Source organism: Tupaia chinensis, unplaced genomic scaffold, assembly GCF_000334495.1.
Source record: "Tupaia chinensis unplaced genomic scaffold, TupChi_1.0 Scaffold000078_1, whole genome shotgun sequence".
NCBI classification, from domain to species: domain Eukaryota; kingdom Metazoa; phylum Chordata; class Mammalia; order Scandentia; family Tupaiidae; genus Tupaia; species Tupaia belangeri.
Window position 1 is genome coordinate 4,307,008 of NW_006159539.1, and position 14,036 is coordinate 4,321,043.

The 14,036-nt window shown below is 45.5% G+C and overlaps 1 long non-coding RNA gene across 1 annotated transcript; it reads left to right on the plus strand.

Moving 5' to 3' along the window:
* Positions 1-1,599: 1,599 nt before the first annotated feature.
* LOC102495787 (uncharacterized) lies at positions 1,600-7,124 on the plus strand. The gene is made up of 5 exons (XR_333692.1): positions 1,600-1,816; positions 4,946-5,018; positions 5,306-5,517; positions 6,547-6,621; positions 7,044-7,124. It is a non-coding gene; the product is annotated as an uncharacterized LOC102495787 (long non-coding RNA).
* Positions 7,125-14,036: the final 6,912 nt, after the last annotated feature.

The window sequence follows — 14,036 nt, forward strand, 5'->3', positions numbered from 1 at the left end:
AGAAAGAAAATAAATTGTCGCTAATAATATTGCCTTACTTTGGGTTCATCTGAGACAAAGGAGAATCGAAGTGCTGCAAGGAGAGAGGATCCCAGCCAACCGCAGGGTGAGCAGAGATGCGGGATAGGGAAGGACAGCCATCGAGGAACAGGGCATCATGAAGCCAGTTTTCTCTTCGGGTATCTAAAGCTTAATCTTGCTGGAGTATTCCAGAGTGCCTGGGTGTTATCCTCCTCTGAGTGAGGGTCGAGAGAAAGGAGGAGGAACTTCCACCTGCCATCCATGAGAGCTGCCATGGAGGAGCTAATTCCTTAGCGCTCCCAGCCTGCCCTGTCTGGGTGGCTGGAAGACACTCTAGATGCAAGGTTCAATGGGACACAAACAGGCAGGGCTGCTATGGCTACACTTAGTGCTAGGAAGGAAGTTATGTGTGCAATGAAAACAAGCATGGGGACCAGCAGTTGGCGTAATGGCTATGTCGCTGGACTCCCATGTAGTCAACCATGGTTTGAGTCCCAGACCCGGTGGCTTACACTCACACCGGGTGTGTATGCATGCATACCCAAGAACCCAAGAGGAGAATGGAGGAGAAGGGATTGTGGCATGGCCATCCCCCCTTGGGGGTGGTGATTTCTCACTTTCTGCATCTCTGTCTTTCTGGTGAGTGCATGCACCTGATAGCAAAAACCTCTCCAAAAAAGAAAAGAGAAAAAGAAAACAAGCAAGTCCTACCATTTGCACCTCTGCCATCCACTGACTGCCCTCGAAGTCTATGCATTGTCTCAGGCAGAAACTGGGTCAATGAGTCATGGCACAAAGCTAAGCATCCTTTAAAAATCTCCTTCCAGTGAAGATTCTGTTCTTGGGCCAGTCATTGATGTGGTGGTTAAGGCAGCTGACTCCCACACGGCCAAAGTACAGATGGAGTCCTGGACCAGCGGGTTGAAAAACACATTGGGTGCATGTGTGAGCATGCCCAAAGTCCTGAAAGGAGGGAGAGATGGACGAGAAGGGATTGTGATGTGATTGTGTGGTTATCGGGGGAGGCACTTTCTTCCTCTCTCTCTCTCTCTCTCGCTCTCTCGCTTTCTTGCTCTCGCTCTCTCGCTCTCTCGCAAGTACATGTGTGCTCTGCCAGAAAGTAAAAAGTGAAAGACCCTGTTCTGAAGTGGTAGACGCGTAAGAGAGAGTTAAAGGGGCACTAAGTGGGGGGAGGCATTTGATCACTTCTCCCTCTGTCTGCATTCAGTAGAAGTTCCCGTCCCAAACTGCCCAGGAGCCGCATTTCGCCTGTGTTCTCGTGTGAACTCAGCCCTGGTGGCTTCTCACCTGTAACTGTGATGCCAGGGTCCTCACCTATGGCTCATAGCAATTCCCCGCCTCAGTGACCAATCCTTAGCACGTATTCCAGACTCCTCTAGCTCAGCTCCCTCTCACCGTTCCCCAAGGCAGCTGAATCACAACACGCTGAAGCACGGAATTCCGCAAATAAAGCACTGTTCTGTTATCCACAATCCTGGCCAATTTTGTTCCCCTGGGAACGGCCATCCGGCTCCTTGATCGCCCTGGAGCATCTCTTCTCTAGGCATTCAAGGGCTCAGAACGATCTACCTGATAATGCCCTGTCTCATGGACTAAGACCACATCTTCTAAAACACGCATTCCCTGAACTGCTTAATTGTTTAACTTTTCACAGGTCTGGTGACAAGGAGCACTTTCCATTCTTTCTTACTGAGAGTGCCAACTAGTGACTCTTACCAAAAAATCATCATCGTCATCATCATCCCTGTTGTCAGGCATCCCCTGTCCTTAGCAGGTAAGCTAGGACGTTTGGTGACTGGCAGTTGTGACAACCAAATTGGTGACTTCGTAACGACAACTTGGCTTCCCTTGTTCATTTCTATTTTTATTAGTGCAGGAGGAAAAAATAGCACCGCTGGTGTTTTATAATTGGAAACATGACCTATATATTCTTGGCTGCCTCAACCTTTCCTAGAAGGGGGGAAAAAAAGTGAAACTGAATTTCAGAAACAACAAGCTTCTCTAATTTGTGTACTCAGCATGAATACCTCCAGGTTAATTCAGGACAGTGACACGTGGGTGACTGGAAACAATGTGGGAAGGAGGCAGAGAAGAGAGATTCCAGACATGCGAGGCGTCCGACAGGAAACGGAATAGATCCATGCCCACCACCGCCATGGGGGTTTAAAATAGCTCCATCTACTTAACCCACAGTTTAAGCCTTAGCACAGCCTGGGAAAGGGACGCTGCTGTGGACCTTTAGAAGTCAACCCAGCAGCTCTAATCTAGCCCTTGAGGTATGAAGGTCCTAGCCACCACCTGCTTCCGGGGACAGTTGAGAGACCAAGGAGGAAACACACAGACTCCAGCTTCCCTACGGCACTGGATTAGAGAAAAGCGCAGATACCGTCCCAGATAAGTGAGATTCTTCATGCTTCTCCCTTTTTCCCATTCCTATCTTGATGTCAGGGTCTCAAAGACCTCTGTGGTTGATCTTTTCTTTACTTGGGAAATTCCTTCCCCAACTTCCAGGGATTCTGGTTGGGCTGCCAGTCAAGTGCCCTACCCTCTCCTCGCTGGTGTACAGGCTAGATTTGTGACCAAGAGTAGACTCCCCCTACATTGCACCGACATGCCGGAGCCATTCCAAGAAATTTACAAGTAGGAGACAGCTTGCTAGTTCCTCCTCCATGCAGGTGGACTGAGAGTTCTGAGGATTGTAGGCACAGGACTGCTGACCATTTAGTCAGCCATATGGAGAAAGTTCATTGAAAATGAGAACAGGGACCAGCAGATGGCACAATGGTTGCGTTGCTGGGCACCCACGTGGTCAACTGTGGTCTGAGTCCTGGACCTGGAGGCTTTAAACTCATACCGGGCACGTGTGTATGTGTGCTCAAGATCCCAAGAGGAGAGTGGAGGAGAGGGGATTGCGGCATGGCCATCCCCCACTGTGGGGTGATTTCTTACTTTCTGTCTTGCTGTGTCATTGTGTGTCTGGTGAGCACATGTGCCCTATGGAAAAACAAAACAAAACAAACAAACAAAAAAAACCTCTTAAAAATAATTTTCATCAATGAATTAACAGAAAAAGAAAATGAGGACAAGTTCAAAGCAGAGAAGCAGGAGGTGTAAAATGATCTTGATTCCTTTTATTTTTCTAGACCTATCTTACACTTCCCAGATACTCCCCAGTAAACCCTCCCCCTGACCAGTGTGCACTTTTGGTGTCCCTAAGCTCGTATGAAGTAGGTGTCATCGCCTGAATCCTAAGTGGTCTGAGTCATGTGACAATTCGCCGCTCACCCCTGTTGTTTCTGTGCCCACGATCAGCTCCCATTTGTTTTCTGGGACCTGGTGGATCAAAATCTTAGCTGGATCAAAATCTCTGATCAAAATCTCTGGATCAAATTTTGCTGATCAAAATCGTTGTGGGTCAAAATCTCTGCTGGTCGACTTTACGCACCCACGTTCCCAGGGCTGCAGCCAGTTGTGCCATCTTTATCTAAGGGGCACAGTGTCCAAGCCTGCTGGAAAGTAGAAGAAGAAGGAGGCAGGATCCAATGTGGCCAGAGAAATGAAGCTCGCACTTTAAGGGTGCCTCAGCCCATGCAGACCTCCGGAAAATGAGCACCCACCCAGCTGCAGCCTGAGCTCCCTTTGTTAATCAGCTTCATTAATCCCACACGAACCTCTGCGAATTCCTCCTCTGTCCAGCCACAGGAAAGAGGCCATGGTATATTATGCATGTGCCCTCTTTATGCATCTACTGAATCCTACCCCATTTTTTGTTTGTTTTAGGAGAGATTTTTGCTATCGGGTGCATGCACTTGCCAGAGAGACAGAAAGCAGGAAATCACCCCCTGGAGGGATGGCCATGCTGCAGTCCCTTCTCCTCCATTCTCCTCTTGGGATTTTGTGCACGCACACATACACAACCCAATTTGAGTTTTAGGCTGCCAGGTCCAGGACTTGAACCGCGGTCAACTACTTGAGAGTTCAGTAACATAAACATTACACCATCTGTTGGGCCCTGCCCCCCAGGTTTTTTTTAAAAAGTATTTTATTTAACTTTTATCATTATGATGAATATTCTTTTAACCTGAGAAAGAGAGGGGAAAGTGAGAAAGCAAGCCACCAGGTCCAGGACTCAAACCACAGTCAGCCATGTGGGAGTCCAGAGCCTTAACCACCATACCACCTGCCAGCCCCTACCCTCTCTGTTTTCTTAAAGCTACTGCTGCCATAGGTTTTAAGATACGGCAATTTTAAAACTCTAGAATAAAACAACAAATGTAATAATTTCACACTTTATTCCATGAATAACCACATCTCGTTTAAATGTGTCATTTGGCAAACCCACAGAGACAAAGGAAAGTACCTCTGCTGAATAATCTTTTATAAAACAGCCCTGGAAAAAATCTCAGTGCCTTTTGGAGCACAACATATAAAATGCAATTTTATTTTTCCATTTTTCCCCAGGTTTCAAGTGGCAGAAGCAATCTGATGGGCTTACAGGCTCCGTATGTAGGTCACTGGTACATTTGCATGTCCTCCCAAGAATCATTTTCCACGGGATTTTTTTTTTATTCTCAGGGACTGAACGTATCTAAAATTTAAACTCTCTTTCGTGAGGCTGGTCTTCGAGTGGGAAAAAATAGCATCCCCAAGGCTGTGCTAACAATGTTGGTTCCATTTCAAAGTGTATTCAATCTGATGAAAATGACAAAGACGACCACCTAAACTCCCACCGTGTCAAATAGTCAAAAACTGTATTTTGGGGGAGGAAAAAAACCCCTGTGGTGTCATTTATAATTCACAGGTGCCCTTTCTAGATTTATGCCCAAAGGCGCCTTGTCATTTACTGTTTGGCCGATGCCTCCGGGAGGCGTTTTTCTGTAGGTATTTCCGTGCATTTTCACAGAAGCTTCCCGCCCTCCAATGGTGATGCCAAAGACGAGGATTACAGAAGCTCTCTACCCAAAAAGTCATGGAACGTGAGTCCTCAGAATAAAAAGTGGCCAAAGGCAAAAGAGGACCTGGGGTGACTTGCTCCAATTGTGGTCCAGGCAGCTGACTGCACAGGGCTGACTGTGTGGTCTGAGTCTTAGGCCCAGCCATTTGAAAGACAATCTGGGTGAATGCGCATGTTTGCCCTACATCCCAGGGGGAGAATGGAGGAAAAAGGACTGCAGTGTAGCCAAACCCTCTGAGGGTGACAGCACCTTCTCACTCCCTCTCTCTCTGTCTCTGTCTCTCTCGCATGAGTAAACGCACTCTACAGCAAATTAAAAAGGAAATGAAAAAGGAATCCATTCATCTCCGGAGTACCGAGGAAGAGGCAGAAACGACTTTTACAATCCCCTGGATCCTTCTGTCTGCTCCCATTCAGCCAAGGATTACAGAGATTTCTCCGCAAACAATCAGGTTGTCCTAACACAGTCGACAAAGGAGGCTGGAACACCCTGACCGTGGGGCTACCCATCTTTAATGGAGGTACGCGTGGCTGCCCCTACCTGGGGGAGGAGGGTCTGGGGCCATGGGGAGCAGAGGCAGCAGACGTAAACGTTCAGGAGGAGCTCGAGGCTTTTCCTCCTCCCCAGCCCACCTGCTCTCTGAAAGCGAAGCAGTCAGAGACGAGGATTCAGGATTCGGGTGCGCCCAGGTACTGACAGCGAGGACAGCTCAGAACGAAGACATCGCAGCCTCCGTCTGATGCATGTGCGGCAGGGCCGTCTCTGAGTGCCGTCCCTGGTTTCATCATCTCACATACCTCTCCCCATCTTTCTCGTGCGGATACAAACCTACCCCACTATTAGTGGCAAGGTTGTGAACAGAGACAGGGTCATCACGCAGTGGCTAAATTCAGTATGTTGTTTTTTCTTTAAGAGAGAAAGGAAAAGGGAGAGACAACTGAGATAGGCATTCTTTTTCTTTTTTATTTTTCCCTTTTTTTTTTTCCTTAGAGGTTTTCGCCTTAGGGTTTATGCACTCGCCGGAGAGAGGGAGAGACAGAGACAGTGAGAGAGAAAATGAGAAATCACCCCCTAGTGGGTGATTTCTCTTGCTAGGATCCTGGGCACGCATGCCCTTATACCCAGTGTTGGATTTAAGCCACCGGGTCCAGGACTCGAACCTCAGTTGGCCATGTGGGAGTCCAGCAATGTAAGCACTACGCCATCTGCTGGCCCTGGTACCACAATCCTCCTCCCCCAGTCTTCCAGTTACCTAAGACTTCCAGTGCACGTCAGCACACTTGCATGCTCAGGTTGGCCTGGGAACTAAGCCTGGGCCTCCCGCGTGGCTTCTGTCTTCCCCAGCTGTGGGCCACCTATGCACCACCACCACGGCTGAGCCCTGAACTGGGTCCTTTGCTTTCCCTTGGGTTGCTCGTCTGGCCCTGTGAGTGGCAAGATAAGCAGAGCTCCAGGAAACACTCACGGGGCATTTTTCTTGTGTCTAGTTTACTCCTGGTACAGAAGAACACGCGGCTCACAGGTGTCTCCATCTGATCCCCCTCCTTAGGGCAAGCCCCCAGCAGCTATAAGTCACTATCTTCTGGGTAATCCATCATCTCCGGGCCAGCTGAGCTACAGAGAGGTGAGATGCTGACTATCCCCTTCTCGAGATCCCAATGGACAAATAAAGCCAACCTATCTCCCAGCGGTGGGCTCACTCACTCCACAACTCTTTACTGGGACCCTATAGAAGGTGCTGGGGAAACGAAGAGGAGCAAGGTCTGGTTTGACAATAAGCATGCAGCAGAGCGTGGACAGAGTCATGGGAACGGATAGCTATACTCCAGAGTGACCCATGTAGGCGCTATCAAAAGAGATACTGAACAGTGAGATGACACGCTAGAGACAGGAAAGAGACTCCAGAGGTGGGCGAGTGGTGGACAAGAGCAGGGGAGGAAGAGCAGTGAATGAAACAAACACAGGGGGTGATTGCTGGCACACTGGCAACACACAGTGCGCTGTGAGGCAGACCAGCATGAGAAGGTTGTCTGTTCATATCCACAGGCCTCTTCGAGTACGTAGAACACACATGTGCCCGTGATATGGATTTGCAGAAAGAGGATGGACTGTGGCATCAGGACCTCATCGGGCTGCTGTCTCTCTGTCTCCTTCTCTCTCTGTATCTTTCCTACTCATGGAATAAATAGGTGAATGATTTTTAAAAGAAAAAAACAATACAGGTCAAGTAAGAAACATCAGTCTGTGGGTAGTTGTTTTTTCCTCTTCAGGAAACCGGAAATCTCATTATGACTAGAGTACAGTCAAAGAAAAGAGGAACAGGCGGAAGAGAAAGGTCGGCGCTGTGGCAAAGACATGGAACTCCTTTGATGGTACTCGTGCACTTGTCTGTTCACTCACACAGCAAACGCTGCGTTGCAGAAAACTCATGTTTTCTTCTATGTTCCCTGTACCAAAATGTGTCATGACTTTTCCGACAACCCAGTATTTACTGAGCCCATTCCAGGTGTCCCCGGTTCTCCTCAGCACTGGGGGACATGGCAGTGAAGAAAGAGGACGGTTCCGATTTCATGGAGCTTACGGTTTAGTGAGGGGAGATAAACAAGTCAACAGATGAGGTCACTACTGGTGACAGGAAAAGCTGAAGAGGGCGAGGCAGCAGGGGGAGACGGGTTGATCACCACAGTCAGTTTGGTGTGCGGTCTCCGTGGGGCCCTCAGGACCCATAAGCCAGGTGACTACGTTCCCTGGTTGACTGCTTGACCCAGACTCCACCACAATCCTCAAGACCTTTCCCAGCATCCCATACCAGCTGGCCTGCCCTTTCTTTCTTTCTTTCTTTTATTTATTTATTTATTTATTTATTTTTGAAGAGGTTTTTGCTATAGGGTGCATGCACTTGCCAGACAGACAGACAGAGACAGAGAGAGAAAAAGCGAGAAATCACCCCCAGGGGGGATGGCCACACCGCAATCCCTTCTCCTCCATTCTCCTCTTGGGATCTTGGGCACACACACACATATGCCCAGTGTGAGTTTAAGCCACCAGGTCTGGGACTCGAACTGTGGTCAACTACATGGGAGTCCAGCAACATAACCATTGCGCCAACTGCTGGTCCCTGGCCTGCCCTTTCTTTAACATGTGATGTTGCTTTTCTACTGCACAGACTTGAGGCAGGTCCACATCTGCAAATACTCATGTCTGTGTCCACCCAACATATCCTCAACTCACCAAAAGCCAGCACACTGAAACTCAATTTGCCAATTCACAAATTTGATGAAGATGGTTGGTCAAATAATTTGCTCAAGTGTCCACCCCTTAATTAGCAAAAGTGCTCTTAACTACTTTAAAGATAACTATTAATTGCTTTTGGAATCTTCCATTTTTTATTTTCAGTGATTAAATATGATTTTCTAAACAATAAATATTTCATTATCAGAAACCAAAATGTCACCATTTAATATACAGTGCTTTTAAGTTACTAATAAATTTTTAAAATCAATTTGGAAATCCCCTTTCATGTCTCTTTGTTATTGTTTTTGTAAATCTTTTAGCACTTCTAGAATTTTTTTTTTTTTGAGAGATGTTTGCTATAGGGTGCGTGTGCTTGCCAGAGAGACAGAGAGAGAGAGAAAGTGAGAAATCACTCCCCAGAGGAGATAGCCATGCCACACTGTCCCTTCTCCTCCACTCTTCTCTCAGGATTTTGGGGCATGCGTGTATATGCACCCGGCATGAACACGGTCAACTGTATGGGAGTCCAGAACCTTAACCACTGTGCCACCTGCTGGCCCAGCACTTTGGGTTTTTAAACTTTAGCCATTTCGTATTTTTAGTTAACATATGTGAAATTTGAGATACAAGCATAGACTCCACCACATGAGAGTTTTTTTCTTTCTCATCATTTGAATGGATTTAACATTTGATGTCTAATCTCTCTGCAACTACTGCTGAGTTAACACAACTTATTCCTTATTAGAAGATAAAAAAAAATTCAATCTTTTAGAAACATATTTTCAGCTCATTCCGATTTCTTTAGTTTATCTTCAAAAATTCAATTGCTAGAAATATATATAAGGCTAATTTGAGAGATTAGCAAGAAAAAGCTTAAAATGCTGAAAAATTCTTAAAAATAAAAAAATACATTCCAGACTGTCCCTATATCCTAGTGAAGAAGAGAGTGGATCCCACATGGCTGACCGTGGTTCAAATTCCATTGCTGGTGGCTTGAGAAACACGCTGGGTATGCGTACATGCATGCTCAAAATCCTGAAAGAACGGAGAGAGACAGGAGAAGGGACTGTGGTGTTACCATGCCCCATCAGAGGTTAATCTACCTCTCTCTCTCTCTCTCTCTCTCTCTCTCGTGAGTGTACATGCCCTTTGGCAATTAAAAAAAGAAGGAAAAATACATTCAAAAGCACAGGAAGAAATCAGGAGTAACAAAGAAGATTTTATCACAAGTATGGAAATGTGAGTTACAGAAAAATAAGTATTTTATAAGGAAAATAACTTTATAGTGACTTCTCTTTGGCCAAACCTCCAGAATTTTAAAATTTGCTTGCCTGTCTCTGATGCAGCAGAATACTTTTAGATTCAGTCATAATGTAAAAGTCTTAGGGGCAGCAGGTAACATAGTGGTTAAGGTGTTGGACTCTCACATAGTTTACTGTGGTTCAAGTCCTGGACCCGGTGACCTGAAACTCACGCCAGGCGCATGTGTGTATATACCCAAGATCCTGAAAGGAGAATGGAGGAGAAGGCATTGTGGCATGGCCATCCCGCAGGGGGTGATTTCTCACTTTCTGTCTCTCTTTGTCTCTCTAGCAAACACACGTGCCTTATAGCAAAACTTTCTAAAAAGAAAAAGCCTTATTTTGTAATCAGTAACCAAAATGAACATTTTTGCCAAAGCTATTAAAACAGTCACATTAAAGCTTTTCAACTGTAAAACTACAATGGAGAAATATGGTAAGCTAAACAAGTTGGTTATTTGTAGAATTGATTTTGGGTTTTTGAGAACTCACTTTGGTCTTACTTGCTGATTCTGAAAGAGCCAGTTCCTTCTACCCTGGGGACCCTGTCCCTTCAACCTGCTTCCCAAGGGCAGCTGGTCTCCAGGCCGGTTGCATTCCTTTCTGTCCACCCCCACCAGCAATTAGATCATAAATCTTGGCCAAATCTGCAGCCCTGTCAGGATGTGTCATTTCGGCATCCTTGGTGACACAGGAGGTGACAGAGACCACGGGCCATGCCAACACCTTAGCTGCAACTGAGTTTACCTCTGTAAATCCTCCCTCGAATCACTGAGTTAGGGTCAGGTGCTCTCCTTTCTGTCAGATTACAATGCGGAGAGGATTTCTGGTGAAACACTGGCTTCTATTTTTGAGTCTCAGGCCCAGAGGCCATTCCATGCTGACTAAGCACCTAATACTCTTGACTTAAAACCCTAGCACTCTTGTTTTGAGCTCTTCCATTGCCTTTTGTGTGAGATGGTCAGCACAGGTTCACAGGAGGAAAACGTGAAGATTTGCCCAAAATGACAAAATCTCTTTCTATTAGCCCAATACAGTAGAATGACAACCGAGGACAGAGAAAAAGGCCGAGGGAGCGAGGCTCTATCCAAAAGGCCCCTCAGCATGTTAGAGTCAAAAGGAAACTCAGTGGTTATCAAACCATGTCTAGCTGTGAAATCTCTTTGACAAATTAAATGTCAATCATATGCAAAGAAAGAGGACAATGTGGTGGCCTTAATGAAAAAGTCCAGACTCTTCTAGGCAGAGAATTGTCTGTCTGAATAAAGGTCCTTGAATGACTCGACGGACGCATGTCTAGAATGGAAGGTGAGCCCCCTCCCCACCCAGGCCCATCAACTTCCTCAGGCAGAGAGAGGATACTCTGTGTAACTGAAAGGAAGGAATTTGGATCTTCCAGGGAAATCCTGCAGGGCTGGGGTAAGACATAGTTCAAAAGACAGCTGGCATGACAAAGGAATGTGAGTGGCAGACCATACCCCCCTCCTCAGAACTATCTCCCTGGAAAACTATTCAACTCATGGGCATCTAGAGTATAGGAATTTGCTATTGTAGAAAGCAAAAAGGTTGTTTTACATCAAGCCACCTTGGCGTGGCTAAGCTGTCCATCAGAATGCCGAACCCAAGAGACAGGGGAGACCAAAGGAATATCAGCCTCCCTTGAATCCAGCGTAAATCAGGAAGATCTGGGTCCCCACCGAATGCCAAAGAGAGGATCTAGCATCATTCAAACAGCTCCCAAAGGGCAGCAAAGCCTGTGGCTGGGTACTGGGGGATGACAACATCTCAGTACAGAAAACAAGTAAGCATGAGGCTGCCTCAGTGAAGTAGGCAGGGGTAGGGGTAGTCAGAACATGGTGAGGAGAGGTGGGGTGGAAGTTTTGTCCTGAGTCTCCCTCCCAGGGAGCTGAGGAACCTCTGTGGAAATGAGAACTCTAGGAAACTATGCAACCCATTTCACAGATCTGGAAACAGGCCCAGAGCAGTAAAGTTACCAACCCCAGGCAAGCCAGTTAATAAAACAATCTCACTTCCTGGCATCCAGCTCATACCCTTGCTGTGATCATGCAACACCAGCTCATGTAAATTGCTTTACCATGTAATTAGGTAGAACTTGTGACACTGACATGCCAAGTGGCACCATGGAGAGAACTTAGTTCTCCAGACTTTTAGTTCAGCGACTTTTTTCTCGATCGTCTGTTGTCATTCTACGGCACTGGGTTAATTGGGAAAAAAAATATTTTTTTTTTTCATAATTTCAAAGAACTCTTCATGTGTTTCTCCTGTGAAGCTGCAATGACGATCTCATGGTCAAATGGATGGTAACTCCCCCAAACAACAGTGGACCATTTCATTTGAACATGGATATGAAGAGTTAAGGAAAGGAGAGAGGAACGGACATCCTATGGGAAAGCACTGAAGAGGATAAACCACAAGAAAAAAAGAGCGGGGGTAAGCCTTCGCTTCTAAAAAATGTACAGAAGGCTGAACTGGCTACAGAACAAAGGATCGTGAGGACCTCAGGCCCAGGCCTGTATATCCCCGCAAGGCCTTTGGACAAATCGCCTCCTCTCAGTCTCTCTGCACCTACTAATAGGCCCATGAAAGTATGTATGGTTGCTAAATAAACCACTGAAACAGGTCAGAAGGTCTATTCAGTGTCAAGACACTAAAAATGTGCCTCAATTTCATTTCCGCCTCTGCCTTCCTGCCTGTTTTTGTCAGGACACATGATGAAGTCCTTCACGAAGGAGAGCAGAGTCAGGAGACTATTGCTGTAATCGTTCTCTGACTTGTTCTCTCCGGGTGACTGAGATGTGAGGAGGATACAGAACTCATGGTTTCCAGTCAGGACACTCTTCATTCTATTTTTCCCCCTCAAACTCTAATGCTCTAAAGGATCAAATGGGCTTTACCTACCTTGGTTTAAAGAACAGAGCTAGAAAGACAGAGAAGTTGATTATGATGTTTTCATGACACAGTTATACCATCGTTCTTCAAGGAATCTACTGTCTCCTGCTTACTGTTAGTAAGTAGTAAAATCATATAAAATCCAAACTTAAGCCGACTCTTCTCAAAGAACCAAGCCATGCTTTCAGAGCCAGGGCCTGAATTCAAATTCACGGTGTTGCTGCAATGTGAGCATCTCCAGACACCATTCCAGCAGTTGTCCCTTTTCCCTATCCACCTGAGACCAGTATCTAAGTGGCCCCAACCAGAGGAGAATAATTTCTAAGTGCCAACAAGATTAGCTTATCAATCTTGCATTTTGACAACCAGACCAACTCTGAACAATCCTGAATGGCCTAACAGCGATCATTGCATTCTCTGATCTTGGTCCTTAAAAGCCAGCAAAACATTGAGTATCTATTAGAATTAAGTGTGTAGAAGAGCAGGGAGCTTCTCACCCTTGAGCCTCTCTACTGAGGGTGCTCTAAAAGTTATCTATTCGAGCCAGCCAGGATTACAAGCACGCCCATGGATGCATTTATCATGTTAAGGTCAACCCAGAAGCCAAACCTGAGATTGCCCATGTAGCTCTAGTATTTCACCTGAATCACCATAGGTAGGCCTGTCTTTTGGATAATAAACGTTCTAGCTAGAGCAATGTCATATCTCATTGAGGGTTTGGTTTGCATTTCCCTGATATTAGTTTTTCATATACCTGGTGGCCATTTTTACGCATTCTTTTAAGAAATGTCTACTCCGGTCTTTTGCCCATTTTTAGTCAGGTTGTTTGTTTTCTTGCTATGGAATTGCTTGAGGTTCTTATATATTCTGGATATTATTCTCTTGTCAGATGAATAGTTTGTAGATATTTTTCCCATTCTGTGAGTTATCTCTTCACTCTGCTGATTTCCATTCATATGCAGAAGTATTTTTACCTCGATATAAATCACTTATTTTTTGCTTTCTTTGCCCATGTTTCTCAGATCTTACCCAAAAACAGATTGCTCAGATAAACATTTTGGAGATTTTCCTTTGCAGTCATACAATTAAGTCTTTAATTTATTTTGATTTTTGTAGATGGCAAGAGTTAAGAGTTAAAGGTCTGATTTCATTCTTCTGCTTGTAGCTTTCCAGTTTTCCCAACACCATTTATTGAAGAGAGTATCCTTTCCCCACTGTGTTCTTGACACTGTTATCAAAAATCAGCTGACTATAAATGCATGGATTTCTTTCTAGGTTGTCCATTCTTTTCCATTAGTCTATGCATGTTTTCATGAGAAAAACATGTTGCTTTGGTTACTATAGCCTTGTAGTATATTTTTTTAAGTCCCATAATGTGATGCCCCCAGATTTGCTCATTTTATTCAAGATTAGTTTCGGTGTCCAGTGTCTTCTGTGGCTGAAAACAAATTTTGGAATTTTTTTCTCTTTCTGTGAAAAATGCCATTGATATTTTGATAGAGACTACATTGAATCTATAAATTTACTTGGATAGTATGAACAGTTTAGTGATGGAATCTATGAACGTGAGATTTTTCTATTTATGTCTTTAACT